The 20,301-nt window shown below is 42.6% G+C and overlaps 1 long non-coding RNA gene across 1 annotated transcript; it reads right to left on the reverse strand.

Moving 5' to 3' along the window:
* Positions 1-1,511: 1,511 nt before the first annotated feature.
* Positions 1,512-19,130, reverse strand: LOC123595930. The gene is made up of 3 exons (XR_006711451.1): positions 18,950-19,130; positions 8,003-8,148; positions 1,512-1,666 (listed from the first exon to the last, which is right to left on the reverse strand). It is a non-coding gene; the product is annotated as an uncharacterized LOC123595930 (long non-coding RNA).
* Between the last annotated feature and the right edge of the window lie 1,171 nt (positions 19,131-20,301).

Consider the following 20,301-nt stretch of genomic DNA (forward strand, 5'->3'; position numbering starts at 1 on the left):
AAGCGTCCGACTTGGACTCAGGTCATGATCTCACCGTTCGTGAGTTCGAGCCCTGTGTCGGGCTCTGTGCTGACAGCTCGGACCCTGAAGCCTGCTTCAGATTCTGTCTCTCTCTCTCTCTCTCTCTGCCCCACTCACACTCTTGTCTCTCTCTGTCTCTCAAAAATAAACAAACATTTAAAAAAACTTGAAAAAAAAAAGGTCTAGAAGTTCTCACAGGATAGTTATAAATAGCAACGTATGGAGGCAAATATGACTAGAAAAGAAATGTTGGTAATTCTCTGACCAATTTTGTAAATAAACATAATGTAGAATTATGACATAAGAAATTAGTCAAGGAGAGGCACCTGGGTGACTCAGTCAGTTAAGCATCAGACTCTTGGTTTCTGTTCAGGTCATGATCTCACCATTTTGTGAGTTCAAGCCCCACATCGGGCTCTGTGCTAGGAGCATGGAGTCTGCTTGGAATTCTCTGTCTCCTCTCTCTCTGCCCCTCTCCCATTCACACTGTCTCTGTGTCTTTCAAAATAAATAAATAAACTTAAAAAAAAAAAGAAATTAGTCAAGGAAAACACAAAACTTTAATTCATATGTAAAATACTTGGCAGTCTTGGCCATAAGGCATACTAAGACAAAAGTAACACATCTAGAATGAATGTATCTTTGTTTATGGATGCATTCAAAGGGGTGAGGCGTCAGGGATGTAAGAGAAGGATAAATATAAAAACCAAGCCTGAGAACGATGGGGCTGGGGAAATTGCCAATGCTGTAGGGCCAATCCCTGCCTAAGAGAACTAAAAAGGCCAGCCCACTGTGCCCAAAGGAGCATGAAAAATCTGCTTGCTTGGGGCAGAGATCAGTATCTGGGGACGTTTTATCTGAATGGTGGCACCTCAACAGCTGGTCAGGTCTTAGGCAATCAGTCCATCAACAGTCTATCTGGTCAGTGCTGAGAACAACAGAGCAGTGCACAGCTGGGGAAAATGTTAAGGTTCTCTTCCTCAATAGAAGTAAGGTTTAGGTCAAGACTCCTGGCTCAGGAGAGAGACTGAGACAGAGTATAGATTGGACTAAAGAGAAGGCTGGGACTCAGATACATGTGTGTCCGTGGCTCAGCCAAACACAATGGTACAAAGACACTCCTGATTCCTGATCTCTGGAAGTTCAGGGCTGGTGCCAGAACTGGTTGGGGCTGACCAGACAAGCTCTGACAGACAACTGGATGTTGCTAATAACTATTGTTCCACCAGGGTTGTTTTAAATAAACCAACTGAGCAAAATATTTACTGATGGTCAAAAGGTATAAACAAGGGGAAGGGTGTTTCCCCTGATGTTTTCTGGAAAACCATTCTTCTTGTGGCCGCTCTTTAGAATCAGAGGGACTCTGACTCAAGATTTGATTGAGCCATCAAGGTTAATGATCACACACACACACACACACACACCTGCACGCATGCCCAAGAGAGTATAAAAAGGTTTATTACTCACATCACAAGGCTTTCTGGGGAGAGCAAAATAGGATTCCCAAGCTGGTCTGAAAAGTGGCCTGAGAGCAGGGAAAGGAGATTGAGTTTTTATTGTGGTTGGGGGTAGGGTTGTGCTGGCCCAGTTTGAACCTTCTTCCAGTGCCAAAGGATGTAGCACCCAGGCTTTCTTATCAGCTTGCCTAAATATAAGGCACAAGAGGAAGAGAGAGGGTGAGGCTTTAGGGCTGCCAGCAGTCATACATCAAAAAATAGAGCCAAATTCTTTATTAAAACCCTTGACAACACTTTGTATTTGTGTATTGCATTTTACATTTCTTCAAAGAATTTTCGTGCATTTTGCAATAGGTTTGATTTAAATGGAAGCAACCTCAATGACTAATCAGGGAGACTCAATCAACTTTTGCCATAAAAATGCATTTTTATTTGGAATTACCTTGCTACCCATTTTTCAAAAAACAGCTGAAATGCCAGAGAATTCATAGAATTACAAAGGTACACGCTGGATCATGAATCTGATATTTTATAATCAGTTTTCTAGTCATATCAGAAAACTAAATAGTGACATGATTATTTTTGCCATAGTCAAGTAAAGCAGAGGCTGGTTTCGACACAGTGCGATGAAGCATTGCTAACCCAAGAGGTGAATGATGCATGTGCGGGAGATATTGCTTTTATGCTGTGCCAGGAAGACAGAAGCCTCCATCAAAGCCAGAGTCAAACATGAAAAGTGGCATTCAAATACTGTTTTACGGTTTAAAAATGAATTTGTATTATGTTTATAGTTTGTCTCCCCATACAAGCATGTAAGGCCTACGGGTAAAGAGATTTTACTTCTGTGCTCCTCGTTACGGTATCTTCAGAGCAACAAACAGTGCCCTGTACATAGCAGGCACTTATGAATGAATGAATGAATGAATGAATGAAAATGTGATCCAAACACATTAAAGAGAACCAACACTTGAACCCTAACTCTACCCCTAAACTTAAACTCTTAACCACAGTACTCACTAAAACAAGAACTGCACGTCTGGCAGGAAACAACCTATCCTAACCACTCCACATGATAAAAAACAAAAGGTGTTGGATGGCCTGGGTGGCTCAGTTGGTGGAGCATCAGACTCTTGTTGTCAGCTCAGGTCATGATCTCACAGTTCATGTGACCCTGCGTCGGGCTCTGTGCTGACTGCACAGAGTCTGCTTAGAATTCTCTGTCCCTCTCTTTCTGCGCCCCCCCCACCTCAAGATAAATAAAGAAACTTAAAAAAAAAAAAAAGATGCTGGAAATGACTCTTGGAGGACCATTCTGTCTGACTGCTCTCGATTGTCAAGGCATGTCACGACTTCTCACAGGAAGGTGTGACCCTTTCACAAGATTTCAGCAACCGTATAAAGTCAAATGCTAACGTGAATAGTCCTGTCTGCAATAATACTTTTACGTTGGATATAACAGAGACAACCACTGCGGCCACCAAGAAATCATTTCAAGTGGATAAAATACTCACATTTTAAATTTAATGATTAAGTCAGACAAAGAAAGACAAATATTGTATGATCTCACTTATATGTGGGATCTCCCAAAGCCAAACCTAAAGAGTAGAACGGTGATAGCCAGGGTGGGGGTGGGGGGGGATGGGGAAAATGGGGAGATGCTGGTCGTGGGGCACAGACTTCCAGTTGTAAGATAAATAAGTTCTGGGGATGTGACGTGCAGCACGGTGACCCATCATTAACAACGCAATAGTGTATACTTGCAATTTGCTAAGACATTTGATCTTAAATGTTCTTTTTTTTTTTTTTTTAATTTTTTTTTTTCAACGTTTATTTATTTTTGGGACAGAGAGAGACAGAGCATGAACGGGGGAGGGGCAGAGAGAGAGAGAGGGAGACACAGAATCGGAAACAGGCTCCAGGCTCTGAGCCATCAGCCCAGAGCCTGACGCAGGGCTCGAACTCACGGACCGCGAGATCGTGACCTGGCTGAAGTCGGACGCTTAACCGACTGCGCCACCCAGGCGCCCCTATTCATTTATTTTTAAAGAGAGAGAGAAAGCAGGGGAGGGGCAGAGAGAGAGGAGAGAGAGAATTCCAAGCAGGTTCCACACTGTCAGCACAGAGCCCAATGAGGGACTTGAACTCACAAACCATGAGATCATGACCTGAGCCCAAACCACGAGTCAGATGCTTAACTGACTGAGCCACCCAGCCTCCCCTACGTTTATATTTTTATAAAATAAGTTTGTGCAAACATCTGCACTCCTTTTAGAATTATCTCACGCTAATAACTTAGCATGATTTCTAAAACCGGCACAAACAAAAACTATTGTCTTAAAGAAAGAAAGTAAGCGCTGGTGAGGATGTGAAGAAATTAAAACCTTGTGCACTGCTGGTGGGAATACACAATAATGCAAGCACTATGGAAACCAGCAGGTAGTTCCTCAACAAAACTGATGATAGAACTACCTTATGACCCAGCAATGCCGCTGCTGGGGATGCCCCCAAAGGAGTATGAGAGCAGGGTCTCAAGGAGACATTTGTATGCCACATTCACAGCAGCTCTGGGCACAACCACCAAAAGGTGGAAGCAACCCAAATGTCTATCAACAGAGGAGCAGATAAATAAAACCCGGTGTATACATACAATGGGTTATTACCCAGCCTTAAAAAGGAGGGAAATCCCACGACGTGCTACAACACGGATGAAGCTTGACGACATTATGCTCAGTGAACTAAACCTGTCTTGAAAAGACAAACACTGTGTGATTCCACTAATCTTAGATATCTAAAGTAATCAAATTTATAGAGACTAAAAGCAGATGGTGGTTGCCAGGGGCTGAGGGAAAGAGAAATGGGGAGCTGTTATTTAATGGGGACCGAGTTTCAGTTTTGCAAGATGAGAAAGTTCCGAAGATGTTCCACAACAGTGTGAATCTATTTAACGCTACTGAGCTGTACACTTAAAAATGGTTAAAATGGCAAATTTTATGTTATATGCTTTTATGTTTATTTTTTTAAAGTTTATTTTTATATTTTGATAGAGAGAGAGAGAGGGAGAGAGAGAGTACAAGCAGGGGAGGAACAGAGAAAGAAGGAGAGAGAGAGAATCCCAAGTAGGCTCCTGTCAGCATAGAGCCCGATACGGGGCTTGAACCCACGAACCATAAGATCATGACCTGAGCTGAAATCAAGAGTTGGATGCTTAACCGACTGAGCCACGCAGGAGCCTCTACTACAACTTGTAAAGAAAACTTAAAAACTGGCACAAACAGTACTTTGATCTCTGAATAACCCCTAGAGTTATATATAAACCCACTTTACAGGCAAAAAAACTGAGGCTCAGGGAAGATGTGGCATAATGATGGATCAGCCAGGCTGCAGCCCAGAACGTATTCGATAAAGGCCCATCAAAACAGCTGCAGACATGGTGGCAGTCAATGACGGTGTCCAGTTATGTATTAATTCGTGAAATGTACATTGTTCGCTCCCATCAAATTAAACAGCATTCGTAAGTGAGAATTAAAACAAACACTTCTCACGAGACCCAGCCTGTCTCTGTTTGCTATTTTTGGCCTACGTATGCAATTGCAGCCAACTATACATTAAACAAAATATTGCGTGTTCTGTTTACTGGGAATATGTCACTTACTTTATTGTTGACTTACAGGCTGAATGAAAAGATGCAGGCTGATGTCTGAAACCTGCAACCAGCCCTGACCCACACGGGGGCAAGAAGTCCTAGTTCAATATTACACAACTCTACAGAAATTCAAGCTTGCCCCTGGTCAATCTGACCTTGAGCTATAGGGTAAGTAACTGAGCTTAATACCACCCTACTACCTTTAGGCTCAAAATTCAGTACTCAAAACTCCTGGTTGAGGCCTTATCCTTCTCTTGCCTTCCTTCAGCCCTCCCTCTGCATCTACTCATTCATTCAACATGCATTCATCAGACGTCTATTAACTGGTTACTAAGTCTCAGGCACCATTCTAGGCACTGGGCATGCATCAGCGGTGGGGGGAGAAAACAGACGCAGATCCTTGCCCTCTTGGAGCATTTGGAAAGAAGAAAAAGCGTACTGGGAATTACACTGGTGGTCAGGCTGTGCGGGAGAGGCCTCACAAGAAGGTAAAAATCTCAGCAAGAACGTAAAGAGGGTGAGGGAGTGAGTCCAGCAGTGGCCAGGGCAATGGAATCCCAAACTGCATTCAAACCAAGGCCAACACTCTAAGGCTGGGGAGAGTTTGGCACGTTCAAAAGGCAGAGTCAACAGCCAGAGAAGAGCCCTTGCTGATGATGCCAGAGGGGTGGAGCTATTGCAAGACATGAGCCCGCCCCTTCAACCTAGTCTCTGCTTCATGCCCGCGGGGTATTCAGTCAGAGGGGCCAGAAGTCAGAGAGACCTGTACCAGTATTCCCTTTACACCTGCACCCACTTGGTGCCTTTGAGAAGTAGTTCCCTCCTACCTGTAAAATAAACACTTTATGCAAGTGATGTCAGTTGAAATTTTGAAATGCTCTGTGACACAGGGACCAGTATTTCCACTGTGAAGGTTAAAAACTGAAGTGTATAGGTTTCAAGAGGAGCTGTTCGCCTGGGAAATGGCTGACTCCGGATGTGAATTCTGGTCATCTGATCCCGAAACCTATGTCCTTCCTCACTACCCAGGAGCTGCACTCTATGTGTGTCAGAGGCTGGTACATAATAAGTACTCAATAAATGTGATTCCCTGATGAGTTCCCTGAGGTTGTCTGCCTTCTTGGAAGATCTCCGAGTGCTGTCTGTTCCTCCACTCTTCATTGCTCGTGAGCGCCCTCTTATTTCCCAAATCAAGCCCAAGAGTGCTGAATGCCTCTCTACTGCCTATGCAGCATGGCCTGGGGCAAGTCACGTCTTCGCTTGTACAAAACTGGGTTTGATGATGATGCCTGCCAGCTCTGATGGTGGACACACAAGAGAGAATCCCTGGAAAGTATTTCTCCCAGAGCCTCCAGCCTCTTAAGAGACACTTGACACTAGTTTTCATCATGCCTTCCAGAACTTGCTTTTTGCTTTCCTGGCTGGCCTCTAACCAGCAGTAGATTGAGCCAGCCCCACTCCAAAGACGGGGATGCAGGGTGTTGCTGTGGGTTCTAACCCCCGTAGCCTCCTCAGAAATCCTTGCCATCACTGGCCACAGCACCAAATACATCTAATGGCTTAAGCAAGCATGTCTATTTGATACTTTTCATGTTTTAGCTACAAATGTGGTTGGGGCAGGGGGGGGGGGGGGAAGGGGCAGGAAGGTGACTAACTCCACTGGGGCCAATTTAGACTGTTTATGTACTTCCAGTTTTCCTGGAAATAAAAGTTCACTAATCTTTACAATCTACAAAACTTTCCCTTTTAGGAAGATTAGTACAAATAGGGCTGTGGCGTTGCTCAGCTCCAGGAGGTATCGTTGCCAAGTGAGTCTACATGGGGCTGTGCAGCTGGTGACCTGAGCGACAAGAAGGACAGATGTGCACCCATCCCCCAGCTCCCGTGCATGTCGGCTGCTGGGACCTCAGCTACCACCTTCTCTGGAGAACTGTCTTTCCCAAAGGGAGCCTCAGCCAGGCCCAGGAGGCCAATGGAAGGAGGACAAAATGGTCAACACATAGACACTTTGGGTGAGTGTTAGAAATCACCTTCATTACCGGTGGTGGTGGTCCTTCATGACAGGCTGACCTGAGACATCATTAAAGCCTGGCTCCTGGTTCTAACTCAGGACTTTTCCACTGGATGACATTATGGGTCCGACCCAGCTCAGTCTCAAGTCTGTGATTTTGACCCACCCACTCTCTCAATCAAAATTCAGATGTAGTTCCCAAGTTGGCATTCTTTCCAGACTGAACAAAAGTTATGAGTCACGGAGAAAGGAGTCCAAGAAGAGACTCAGATTTCCAAATCTAAGCCTCAGAAAAATAGAAGCAAAATGTTTTCTTTGGAGAACCCACATCCCTGCCCTGAAAAAAAAAAAAAATCTCAATTTCTAACTCTTAAAGCACAACCTGTCAAAATAGCTGGATTGGGCTGAGTATATTGCAGCTGTGACAAATTTCACAATGATTTAATATAATTTTAAACAATTCACATTTTAAATTATGTCAGTGACTCCAAAGACAGAACAGTCCTGTAGCAATATGCATCTATTTGTGTGTGAAATATGTCCTTATTTCCTTAAAAGAACGTTTGCAAAAGGATTTAACTCAGAATTACTTGAATTGATTTAATTCAACTATTTGGATGCCTGGATTCCCAGCAAAGTGGCCACTCTCTATATAAATCACCTTATAGCATTAAAAGATACTAAACAATGATAATGCTTATTAAGGCACAGTCCTATCTCAAGCAAATTCTTTTAATATGGGAAATATATTTTCTGTCTCTAAAGATAATAGTAAATGCTTGGAATTTTCTGTCATTGAACTAAAAGAATATTAGAGCCCCATCTGGTGGATTTGATGTTGATCCAGGAGATAAAATGAAATTTTTTTACCAAGCCGTTTACTGAGCACTGCACTGTTACTGCTTTTAGGATTTGGATGTTGATCTCTGTGTCTTCATTTTCCATTCGGTGTGTATTTCCTTCTGTCTGAACGGTGGACTGTCCTTCCAGCATTGGCCCATCCCCTCTCTCTTGTCCTAGAGAAACAGAGAGTGATTAACACAGTTCTTTATATGTTAAACATTATATGGAGACTAACATTCCAAAAGGACATATTGTAACAAAGTAGAGAGGTTATATAATTTAATCACATAATTGGATCCCAGCATAAATTAAATATTACGTGTGATGTGTATGCCTTATAAATTATTGAATTTATAATATTAAAACATATTTTTAAAGTTTATTTATTTTGAGAGACAGAGAGAAAGTGGGAGAGGGGCAGAGAGAGAGGGAGAGAGAGAAAATCCCAAGCAGGCTCTGCACCGTCATCGCAGAGCCCCATGCAGGGCTTGAACTTACGGATTCTGCTATCGTGGACCTGAGCCAAAACCAAGAGTCAGACACTTAACCGACTGAGTCACCCAGAGGCCCCAAACACATATACATATTAAACTTCATATATACCTTGTAAGTATATGTGAGATAGGATTGAGCAAAAGGAGGAGAAAAAGAGAGACACCACATTTATCTGGTTCCTGCAAGTATCAGCTGTGTAGCAAGATTTAACACTGGAGTTCGGCTAAGTGCAGCCTTTATAGTATTTATAGCAGATACAGCACAGCTGTACCATCACGTTTTGGGGGATGCTTTGAATCTTGGGACCTCTGCTCAGTTCCAAGTGGCTCTCTACATGTCCGTTTCTCTTCCCTCTGGACCACTGGATGGTTCTTTGTATTTACTCTGTATGTCCTTTCTCTACCACTAGACTTCTCTTGACTCACCATATCCACTACTCCCTCTTGACTTTACCTGGAATGCAGAATATCATGGGTTTCTCTTACCTCTTTCTTCATAATAATCTTTGGGTTTCAGCCAACTTTTCCTATATTTCAAAACTAAATTTTCAAAAGAGAGAAACTGATCAGCCAACCTGAGCGGGGGATGAGGGAAAATTTGGCCAGCCTTGAATGGCAGTCCTTGGGTCAAATTCCCATTCTTGGTCCATAAAAGGAGCAGGGTGGGAAGTGGGGATATGATCATGCCGTGCCCACCAACCTCCCCCCTCATCAGTGACTGTGGGCAGAGGATTCCCTCCAAAGGGGATCATGCACATGGTAGACATTCTGTGACCTGACTGTCCAACCAATACTTTCCTTCTTACAATTTGCAGATCGGTACTCTGCATTGTCCATTAATTGCTTGTAGAGCCTGTGAGTTGAATCAAACCCTACTCCTTTTAGTTGTATGGAGTAAAATAGAAGTTTTGAATCTGAAAATTAACACATATGATCTAGAGTTTATGGTGACTTCCGTCAAGTTACAAAAGTTATGAGGCTCAAAGCCAAAACACCATCTAACTTTTCTAAATAGTCTTTTTAAAAAACCATGGAACTACCAGAAATGGAAACATACATAATCCACTTAACTTCACCCAGTATCTCCTGAGTACACAGATGGCCATAGCACTGAGCTGGATGCCTGAAAAGAAGAAGAAAATTATCTGGGCTCTGCCTTCAAAATGTACACTCTATGATGGAGACTGATCGATCGGCATCTCCATTTTCAATTCGGTATTATCACCATTTGTTTTCCTTTTCTGTATATATTATGGGCAAAATAAGCTAAATAGAGCTGAATCCAATATGCTCAAAAAGTGTGTTGGGTATTCCAAAACGTCTTTGAAAACACCTTCCCTGGGAGTCTCAGGCATGCCTCACTCTGGTCCCATATGAAGGAGCTCAGTTCAGACATCATGCTATGAGGCACTTACATGCATAACAAAGCTCACTCATGAAGGCGAAAGGACTAGAAAAAGGGGAGGGAGACAAGAGACTCTTAGAACTCTCTAGCTCACCCCCTTTATTCTACAAATATAGAAACAGTGCTTCAGAGAAGGGAGCAGTTTGGGCTGAGGCCACACACTGAACAGCAGAGTTGGGACCCATGCTTGCACAGGTGACACCAGTATTAAGGACAGTTGGACTATCTGACTCAGAGAAGAGGAGACGTCGCCAGACAGATCACCAACGACCAGAAAGGCGGTCAAGGCAAAAGCATGGCAGCTTTTTCCTCCTCTCGTCACATATTCAGTCAACTCACACTTGCTCCCTCCTCGCGTCACGCAAACAGCATAAGTGACGTAGGAAATGGTGAAAGAGGTTTTACACCGTGAGCTGCATCCGGCTTTGCCCGTGACTGGCGAAGTGCTTCTAGCCAGCTTGCCTTCTTCCGGCTCCAATTCTCTTAGTAAAGTCGACCTACTTTCGTTTTCTACTCTGTCCCCAGAGGTGTGTGCAAGTAAGGATTTGACTGTGGCGCAGTATTGCCACTTTTTAGTGAAAAGCAGGACACGTGAACAAAGAAATATCGCCAGTATTCTCTATTATTTACCATCTTATTACCAAGGTTTTATCTAATGGGGGTTGTGCTGGTTCCTCATTGATGGCCTAGGCTCCAAATCCATCTTTCTCTGCCCTGCTTGGTAACAGTGGAACCGGACCCTGTGGACCGGTCTCCTTTGCCAGTTAGCTTGATGCTTGTTTTTGCCAACAGGGGGCGTTGGCCGGGCGAAACAGCAGGCGGGGACTGTCCCCTCCTCTGCAGCGCTCACCTGGGCAGTTTCAGCCCAGTTGCACCCAGGCCCCCAGCGCGTGTCATCCATCACCAGCAGGACGCCTGTTTTGAGACTACCTTCCCCGTCACCAAAGAGGACCTGATCCAAACTGGTGGAGGGCTGGGATCTCTTTTAAATTTCTTTTTTTTTTTTTTTTTCATGTTTGTTTCTTTTTGAGGGAGAGAGAGAGAGAGAGAGAGAGAGAGAAGGAGCGGGGGGAAGGAGGGCAGAGAGAGAGAAGGAGACACAGAATCCAAAGCAGGCTCCAGGCTCTGAGCTGTCAGCACAGAGCCCAACATGGGGCTCGAACTCACAAACCGCGAGATCATGAACTGAGATCATGACCCGAGCTGAAGTGTGAGGCTTAAAAGACTGAGATACCCAGGCTCCCCTCTTCTAAATTTCTAAGTTCTTTTCTTGTTCACATTCCCTCCATCACAGCTGTAGGTAGCTGCTTTCTGCGTTTGCTCTTTGTACCCCCTAGGACTTAATTTCAGCTAGTGAACCGCCTTCCACTAGGTAACACGTTCTTTATATTAAATTAAATTATATTAGGTAACACTTCTTTATATTAAATGTTATGGGTTTAAATGACTGGCACGGTTGCTGTCCCTTAGCTGAATATCTTTCAGTGTGACGCTGGCTCAAAATCCTTTTTCTGTCCTACCCTTTACCTCCGTGTAAAATTAACTGCATGTTTACTCATTCTTATTTCCAAAGCCCTGGAAAAACCTTACTCTATTTTTCATTCGCAGGACCACCTACTCTGACCCAGAACCACATCGCCTCATACCTGGATGTGTCTCTACCTTTTTCTGGTGTCTCTCTTTCCATATACCTGACACACCATCGTAAAAGTAATCTTTTACCACGTTGCTTCCCATTCAAATCTCTTCAATGAAGTCTCCTTGAATGTAGAAGAATAATCAAACTTGGTAGCTGGATGTGACATAACACATGTACAGCCATGTCTTTGGGGTCCATTATTCTGCCTAATACAGGAGGAAAAAAAAAAAAAATATATATATATATATAATAACCCATATAAATACTAACCCATGAATATAAATATAATATATAATATATATATTCTACATATTATAATTATATATTTAATGTAATTTTATTGTATATGTTATATATAATATATAGCATATATTATTATATATATTATAATGTATATGTTATATATTGATTCACACAGTTGTCAGGGGTAGCAAGTCCCAAATCTGTAGGGCAAGCCAACAGTCTGAAACTCTCAGGCTGAAGTTGTTACTGCAATCGTGAGGCAGCATTTCTTCTCCAGGGAAACCTCAGCGTTTTCAATTGATTGGGTGAGGCCCCACCCAAATTATCTGAGGTAATCGTAAGATCAACTGATTCTAGATGTTAACCACATCCACAAAATACCTTCACAGCAACACCTTGAATAGTGGTTTTTTTTTTAAATATAATTTATTGACAAATTGGTTTCCATACAACACCCAGTGCTCATCCCAGCAGGTGCCCTCCTCAAGGCCCATCACCCACTTTCCCCACTCCCCCACCCCCCACCAGCCCTCAGTATCCAAGAGTCTGTTATGGTTTGCCTCCCTCCCTCTCTGTAACGTTTGTTTTCCCCCTTCCCTCGAATAGTGTTTTGATTAAATAACAGGGCACTATAGCCAGGCCAAGCTGACACATAAAACTAACCATCACACCCGTGGCAAGGAAGAATTAAGGTTTCAGATGGAATTAAGGCTGTTAATCAGCTGACCTAAAAATAAGGAAATTATCCTGGATAATATAGATGGGATCATTAAATGTGGAAGAGGGAGGCAAAAAAGTCAGCGTTGGAATGAATGATTTCAGAATGACACCAGAAGACATTGCTGGCTTTGATGACGTCAGGAGCCATAGTCAGAAAATGTAAGAAACTTCTAGAAGCTGGAAAAGGCAAGAAAATGGATTCTCCCCTAAAGTCTCCAGAATATGATACAGCACTGCTGCGACCTTGATTCTAGCCCAGTGAGACTCATTTCAGACTTCTGACCTCCAGGACTATGAGACAATAAATCTGTGTTGTTTTAAGGCACTAAGTTCTTGGCACTCTTACAGCCCCAAAAGAAAACTAATACAGTGAATAAAGCCTTTAAGTGATCCAATACCAACCCACCTTTCAAATATTATTTCTCACTTTTCAAGCTTATGCCCTTACTAGTTAGGTCTCCTTACTAACCCATGAATATAAATGATATTGTGTAAAGCCCCCAAATTCTAGGACGCTCCACCCAAACTATTTTTCAAATTCATCGTTATCTGAGGAGCGAAACCAGAGCATTCCAATGTATAGGGATTTTTATGTTGAACTCATTGGACTTAGTACTTTGACAAAAGGTCATTGCCTTATGACACATCTTTCTTATCATTGTTTTGCTGTGTGCTTTACCACATGCAATTCTTTACCCTCCTGACAATACGTCTTTTCTGCTCAGGAGCGTAAAGCCCACCAGAGCTGGTATTTTGTGTTAAACTCCTTTATATCCCCAACACCCAGCAAAATAAGTCATGCATAGCACACACACAGACGTGGCCAGAGACAGTGCAAACGTCAAGGACTAAAGTGTACTAAGATAGTTAACTGCCTACTTTATACTTTTATCCATAAAGCAGAATAACGAGGGTCGGTTTGTCCTGGAAGATGCATAGAATGAAGCCATAGTAATTAAAACAGAATGGTATCCATTTGCATTGTGTGTTTGTAGTTCAGTCATTCCTGTTGCCACAGAGGATTCCATTGTATGAACATACCACGTTTGATTTATCCATCCTACCGTTGGTGGACATCAGGATTGCTGCTCACTGTGGATTACACACAGTCATCTGAGGACACTGTCTTATACGTCTTTTGGTGAACCTATGTATTCATTTCTGTTGTGACTGTATCTGGTAAGGGTCATTTTAATTTAGAAATTCTACCTATAAAAACAACTCTGAATATTCTCAAGGAAGCTGGTATTTTAAATTCTGAGTTCCAGATTCAAACTTTCAGGAAGAGTCCTTTACCACCTTCCCTGATCTGAAAAGTAAACAGATTTCTGTGGAACAGAGAGTCCCCAACATTGAAATGTATCCCAAGTATCAATAGCACAGGAAGTGTAGTAGAAAAAAATATTAGCACTTAAGTGATTTGTACCCTAGGTGCAGCACTGTGAGTTTTATTTTGGGGAGTATTCAGATCCTGGCTTTCTTAATATACTTTAATCTCTATGGAAAATGAATTCTGGCAGCCAGAACCCAAACCCAAGCAGCTTTTGCCTCGGTTCAGTCCAAATTCATTCTCTAGAGGGCTAGTCGATTGAAGGCTGAATTGAAGGAACATAAAAATAAGATTCTGCCGGTTGTCAATGGTCCATCTGCATTTTTCCTTCCCAGGGCACACCAACCAAGAGCAAGGACCGTTAAGGGATGTGGGTAACAATAACGACGAACACCAAAAATCGTCTTTGCTGGAAGTACAACATGGTACCGCCTGTATGGACGAGAGTCGAGGGGTTTCTTATGAAGCTAAACATAGTCTTACCATATGCTTCAGCAGTCGTGCTCCTTGGTATTTATCCAAATGAATTTAAAATGTATGTCCACACGAACACCTGCACACAAATGTTTACAGCAGCCTTATTCATAACTGCCAAAACTTGGAAGCAACCAAGAAGTCCTTCAGTAGGTGAGTGGATCAAAACCTAGGGCACTTCTATACACAGTGGAATATTATTAGATAAAAAGAAGTGAGCCATGAGCCACGAGATACCATTATGGCTACTATTAAAAAAAAAGTATTTTACCAGAAAATAACAAGTGTTTGTAAGGATGCAGAAGATTGGAACATTTGTTTACTGTCTGTGGCTGTGTAAAGTGGTGCAGGACTATGGAAAACAGCGTGGTGGTTCCTTTCAAAATTAAATATAAGGGCACCTGGGTGGCTCAGTCAGTTAAGCGTCGACTTCAGCTCGCGTCATGATCTCATAGTTTGTGAGTGAGTTCGAGCCCCGCGTCGGGCTCTGCCCTGACAGCTCAGAGCCTGGAGCCTGCTTTGGACTCTGTGTCTCCCTCTCTCTCTGTCTCTCTCCCATTCATGTTATGTCTCTCTCTCTCTCAAAAATAAACATTTAAAAAATTTTTTTAAACTTAAAAAAATAAAAATAAGACTACAATATGACCCAGGATCAGGGTCTTAAGGAAATATTTGCATATTCATGTATATAGCATTTTTCACATTAGCCAAAGGAAGGGAGCCACCCAAGCACCCATGGGCAGGTGAATAACATTCCGACAACATGCGGCATAACCATAGGGTAGAACATCATTCAGTCTGCAAAAGGAAGAAGATTGTGACACACGCTATGACACGGATGAACCTTGAGGACATCAGGCTAAGTGAACTAAGCCAGACACAAAAGGACAAATACTCTGGTTCCACCTACATGAAGTGCATAGAGTAGTCCAATTAATAGAGAGAGAAAGTAGGGTGGTGCTTGCCAGGCTGGTGAGGAGTGGGGAATGGGGAGTTCTAGTTCCATGGGTACAGAGTTTTAGTTTTGTAAAATAAAAAAGGGGAGAGGGATGGTGGTGATGTTTGTGTAACAATGAGAATGTACTTAATACCACTAACATACTTAATACCATTAATGGCAGTGAAACTATTAGCCTGTATGAAGTCATAATGGCAGACACATCATGTTACACAGTGGTTTTAACCCGCGGAGCTCTATAACACAAAAAGTGAACTCCAATGTAAACTATAGACTTTCATTAATGATAATGTATAAATACTTGTTCATCAGTTGTAATGAATGAACCACGGTGTCTCAGTCAGTTCCGGCTTGACAAAATACCACAGACTGAGTGGTTTATAAACAACAGAAATTTATTGCTCACTGTTCTGGAAGCTGAAAGTCCCAGATCATTGTGCCACCACGGTCCGGTAAGGGCCTTCTTCTGGTTGCAGACTTCTGGTTGTATCTTTGCAGGGTAGAAGGGGACAGGTATCTCTCTGGGGCCTCTTTCATAAGGGCATTTCATCCAACCCTTCATGACAATCAGTCACCTCCTAAAGTCTCCGTCTTCTGCTTCCATCACCTTGGGCATCAGGTTTTCAACATATGAATTTCGGGGGGGGAGGGGCCACAAACTTTCAGACCACAGTACACACCAATGCAATAATTCCTATTAATAGGGAAATTGTTGATTGGGGGGATGGGTTTACACAGAAACTCCCTATAATTTCTGAGCTCTCTGTAACCTAAAACTGCTCTTAAAAAATTAAGTTTATTATTATTTTTTTAAGTCTTTCAACCTGTGTCCCAACCAGAGGAATCCTGGAAATGGGAGCTTTCCAAAGCTTCTTCCTTCTTTGGGTGGTCAGGTCACTGCTCTTTTAGTGGTCACTAGAGTCCCCCTCACGACCCCTGGTGCCTTTGCCCTGCCAACCCCAGCTGCCTCTAGACCTCATATTGGCCCAGCACCAACTGACCTCGCCTTGACTCTGTCTGAATTATTATTATTTTTTTTTAACTTTTATTTATTTTTGAGACAGAGACAGAGCATGAACGGGGGAGGGTCAGAGAGAGAGAGGGAGACACAGAATCGGAAACAGGCTCCAGGCTCTGAGCTCTCAGCACAGAGCCCAACATGGGGCTTGAACTCACGAACCTCGAGATCATGACCTGAGCCGAAGTCGGACGCTTAACCGGCTGAGCCACCCAGGTGCCCCGACTCTGTCTGAATTATAATGCTGTCATGCGGGCAACCCTACCCCCATGTCCACGGCTGCCACCCTGGCCACTGACAATGATTCTCTCCCACCAAGAATACGATAATAATAGTGACTGAATGGGAGGCCCTAATTTCCTACTGAAGTCTTTGATACTCTTTTATTAGGCTTTAGCCATTAACAAGCTACCCTTGAGATGAACTACGCTGTCATATGAGTGATGCTAAACAGAATCACAGACAAAATATCCCTTTGTGCCGGCACTAAGGCAATGATCGAGGAGGAAAATTAGGCCCTCTACTTTCTTCCTATCCCTGATATCTCCCGGTCGCCAAACACACGGCGGGTCTAATGTCTCAATGACAAGGTCCTGAGCGCTTCATAGTTAGCACTTCAAAGCCCTTGAAACTGTTTTTCCTTTGGGGATCATTGATTCTACATGAAAGAGACTCCTAAAGACTCTGCCCTAGTATTCCAGGGTGTTCCGGCACTAGGATTCCCAAGTGCTGGTCCGTGGCAAGGCTCTTGTAATTCCACAGCAAAACAAGAAAAACAAAGATTGTGCAATGCATTTTTTCACAAAGCCAAACCTCAAATGTGAAAGATTGCCTTTTGTTGGAGATTAAATCTGCCCTCCATGTAGGGAGAGGTAAAGGGAGTTAAATGCCAGTTTGTTAATGAAATGATGGTGACAAGACGAAAGTCACTTTTTAAAAGGCCTCATTTAGCTAAATAGAAAGTCACCAAGCTTCTGTTTGTCCCCAAAGTGTTTTTTGTTGTTGTTGTTGTTGTTTTTTTGGTTTTTTTTGTTTTTTTTTTTTTTAATTCTTCTGATCCATGAAGAATCTGAAAGTCTGGGGATTCACAGTCCTGGATGAGTAACTGATCACCTTTCTTCCTCCAAGAGTCTGAATGTATAGGGGAAAAAAATGGATATTTGAAATCACTGCCTAAGCCGGAAATTAGATACAACCAAAAGGTTCCAGCACCTCCCTCTTGCACCAAATCTTCTGCAGAGTTGCTCACCCAGACAGACTTTTCTGTGCTTCTTCCAGTCCTCTCCTTGTTGACTAAAAACTGGCAACAGAAGGAAGGAGCTTGAGACCCATAGTAATGACTCATTCATCTCCTGGACAATCAGATGCTTAAAAGTAAGGTTTCTCTGTAGCCCACCTCACAGTTAGGTTCGGTGCCCATTCAGAACCTTACAAACCAGGCCTGAAATACCGAATCAGATCACCAAAGGTCTGTCATAGGAATAACCTACTTCTCATAGCATAGCACCCTGCAGGCTTAGTGTGGCTTTAAATATCATAGCTTGTACAAGATCTGCTTGTCCCTGTGGAACTTTGGGAAGATTGGGCTGAGACTATTTTCCCGGAAGACCATCTCACAGGGCTTGAGGGGAGAACATTACCCCTACTTGGAAGACAAGGGTTCATTTGCTTCAGAAGAATCCCCTGTGGGCCACTCAGCTAGCAATTGCCTTTTTTTGTAATCCAAAAAGTAGACTAAGTCAATTTTATTAGTCACTAGCCAAGACTTTTGGTTATTAGTCATTAACCAAGATTTATATTAAAATTGGCATCATGGAAAATGTTGGCTTGCCTAAGATAAAAGGAAATTTCTTCACCCATATCCGTGTTCAAATTGGTTCATTATTTCTCTCCGGCTTTGTGTATGATTCATTCAGTGAACTTGGATCCCTTTCTTAGTAACCTTGAAAACAGAAGGGAGGTTGCTATTAATTAATATAACCATTGTAGAGACAGGGAAATGGAAACAGAGAAGTGATCCCCTCAGTGAACTGACAGACCAGCTGGAGAAAATATCCCTTCACCCATCAGCAGAGCATCTTTCCTGCAAGGAACTTCCCCGGAGACCATGCTGTCTCTTAGAATAAAGCCCTAAGGAAGTAAATATGTGATTTTAATGTAAACGTAATCTCCCGCTTTCTAAGATTCTCTATCATATCAGTGTCCATCTAAGTCCTGTATTTGCTCAAATGATATAATGAATAGCAGAGGTTTTCAACTGTACTGCATACAGAAGTTCTCATATAGAGGGGAAGAAGGTGTAGGAACAGTTGGGGGCATTGCAAAGGTTGAAATTTTCAACCTCGTTCAACCAGAGGAAACCCACCTTTATATTTTCTTACATCCTGCATACCCATGTAGTGTTTCATTTCAAGAAAAAACTCATTCCTTTTTTTTTTAAGTTTGCAAATCACTCATAAATATGAAAGTGTTTTACAAACTATAAGGTACTATGCAAATATAGATATAGATTTTTCTACTATATACACACAAAGAGAATGAAATCTGCTCATTAGCAGGGATGGGCAGACCAACATTCACTGAATATCCATCTTACAGATGAGAAAAATGAGGTAAATTCACACATCTAGGAACATTTGAGAACGACCAATTCAACAGCCTGCATTTTTTATGTCTTCATCAATTTCTCTAACCTTTCAGCCAATGCATGTGCCCAGCCTCTCAGAAAATTCAGCTCCACCCCTCCTGCTTCCAAAACATCCTCAGGGGCTCAGTACAAGTTGAGGTCGGTCATTTCAGCTTTTACTGCTGTTAGTAGTGTTGTGACACTGCAGGGGAGGGAAAATAATTCTCCCTCTACCCTTCCAAGTTCTTCTCTGAGACCCTATAATAAAAGACAGATTAACAAGAGATAAAGAAACAGAAGTTTATTATCACATAACGTCATATAAAGATGGGAAAGAGCCAGGGGAAAATGAGTAACTCCTCAAGGTGGCTTAGAATTCAGGCTTAAATACCATCTTTATGATAGGGAGAGGGGAGGGGGATGCAAGGCCTCTTCAGGGAGAGGAAACGATTTTTAGGAAAGACGAGGGGGACCTTAGAGGAAAAGATGGGAGGTACCATAGTTTGTGACAAAGTCTGTCTGGGTTTAGGGTCGATGTCTACTCTGCCTTCCTGTGACAAGAGTCAATCTTTCCTGGTTGAGAAAACTCCCAGAGAACCCATCCATGACAATCGAGCTCTTTTTGGAGGAGCTGAAGCTTCTCCCTGCATTTGCTGTTTTTCAACAGCTCAGAATAATCTAGACCAATGAGGCATATTTCAAGGAGGCATGTCCTGAGCTCCTACAGGCATATTTTGGGGTGTCATATTCTGCAACCCTCCAACACCAACTGTCAAGTACATGTTTTTAAATTAGTTTTAAAAAACACTTACTGTTTCTTTTCTGAAACAATACACGACCATTTTGTATAATGTATTCCTGAATCCTTCAATAGCGACAGCCCATTAAGCTGGCCCTCCGTGGTGTGTATTAGCCCCATCGCAGACGAAATAGCCGAAAGTTCCAATCTCTAAAAGTGCTTTATTCAGTCTGCATAGCATTTTCCTTTTCTTCAGCGGCTAGAGCCCATATAGATGCAACCGTCCACTGCTTGAAAAATGATTGTCATCTTTCTCAATAATTCTGATGAGGAGCCCTATTTTTAACTCCAATCTAAAATACATTAGGGGAGCCATCTAGCGTTTTGAAGTTGGCATTTAGGAGTTATATAGAACATCCCTCCTCCCTAAATTTGATTTACCATCTGTGTTCATTCTCAGTGTTCTGAAGCATCAACACAGGGTATATATTTCATTTGGGGGAGAAATAAGATTAAAAACAAGAGCTCTTTCAGCTGCCTCCCTCCTGATTCCCTGGTATTTTGGAACAAGGAACTTAGCTTCCAATTCCTACCGGTTCCTTCTTGGGGACTGGGTACCGCAAGGTAACACAGAAACAGTCAGTCCATTTGAAATAAATACATTACATTTCAGAAGCCTC

The sequence above is a fragment of the Leopardus geoffroyi genome, chromosome A1 (assembly GCF_018350155.1).
Source record: "Leopardus geoffroyi isolate Oge1 chromosome A1, O.geoffroyi_Oge1_pat1.0, whole genome shotgun sequence".
Taxonomy (NCBI): Eukaryota; Metazoa; Chordata; class Mammalia; order Carnivora; family Felidae; genus Leopardus; species Leopardus geoffroyi.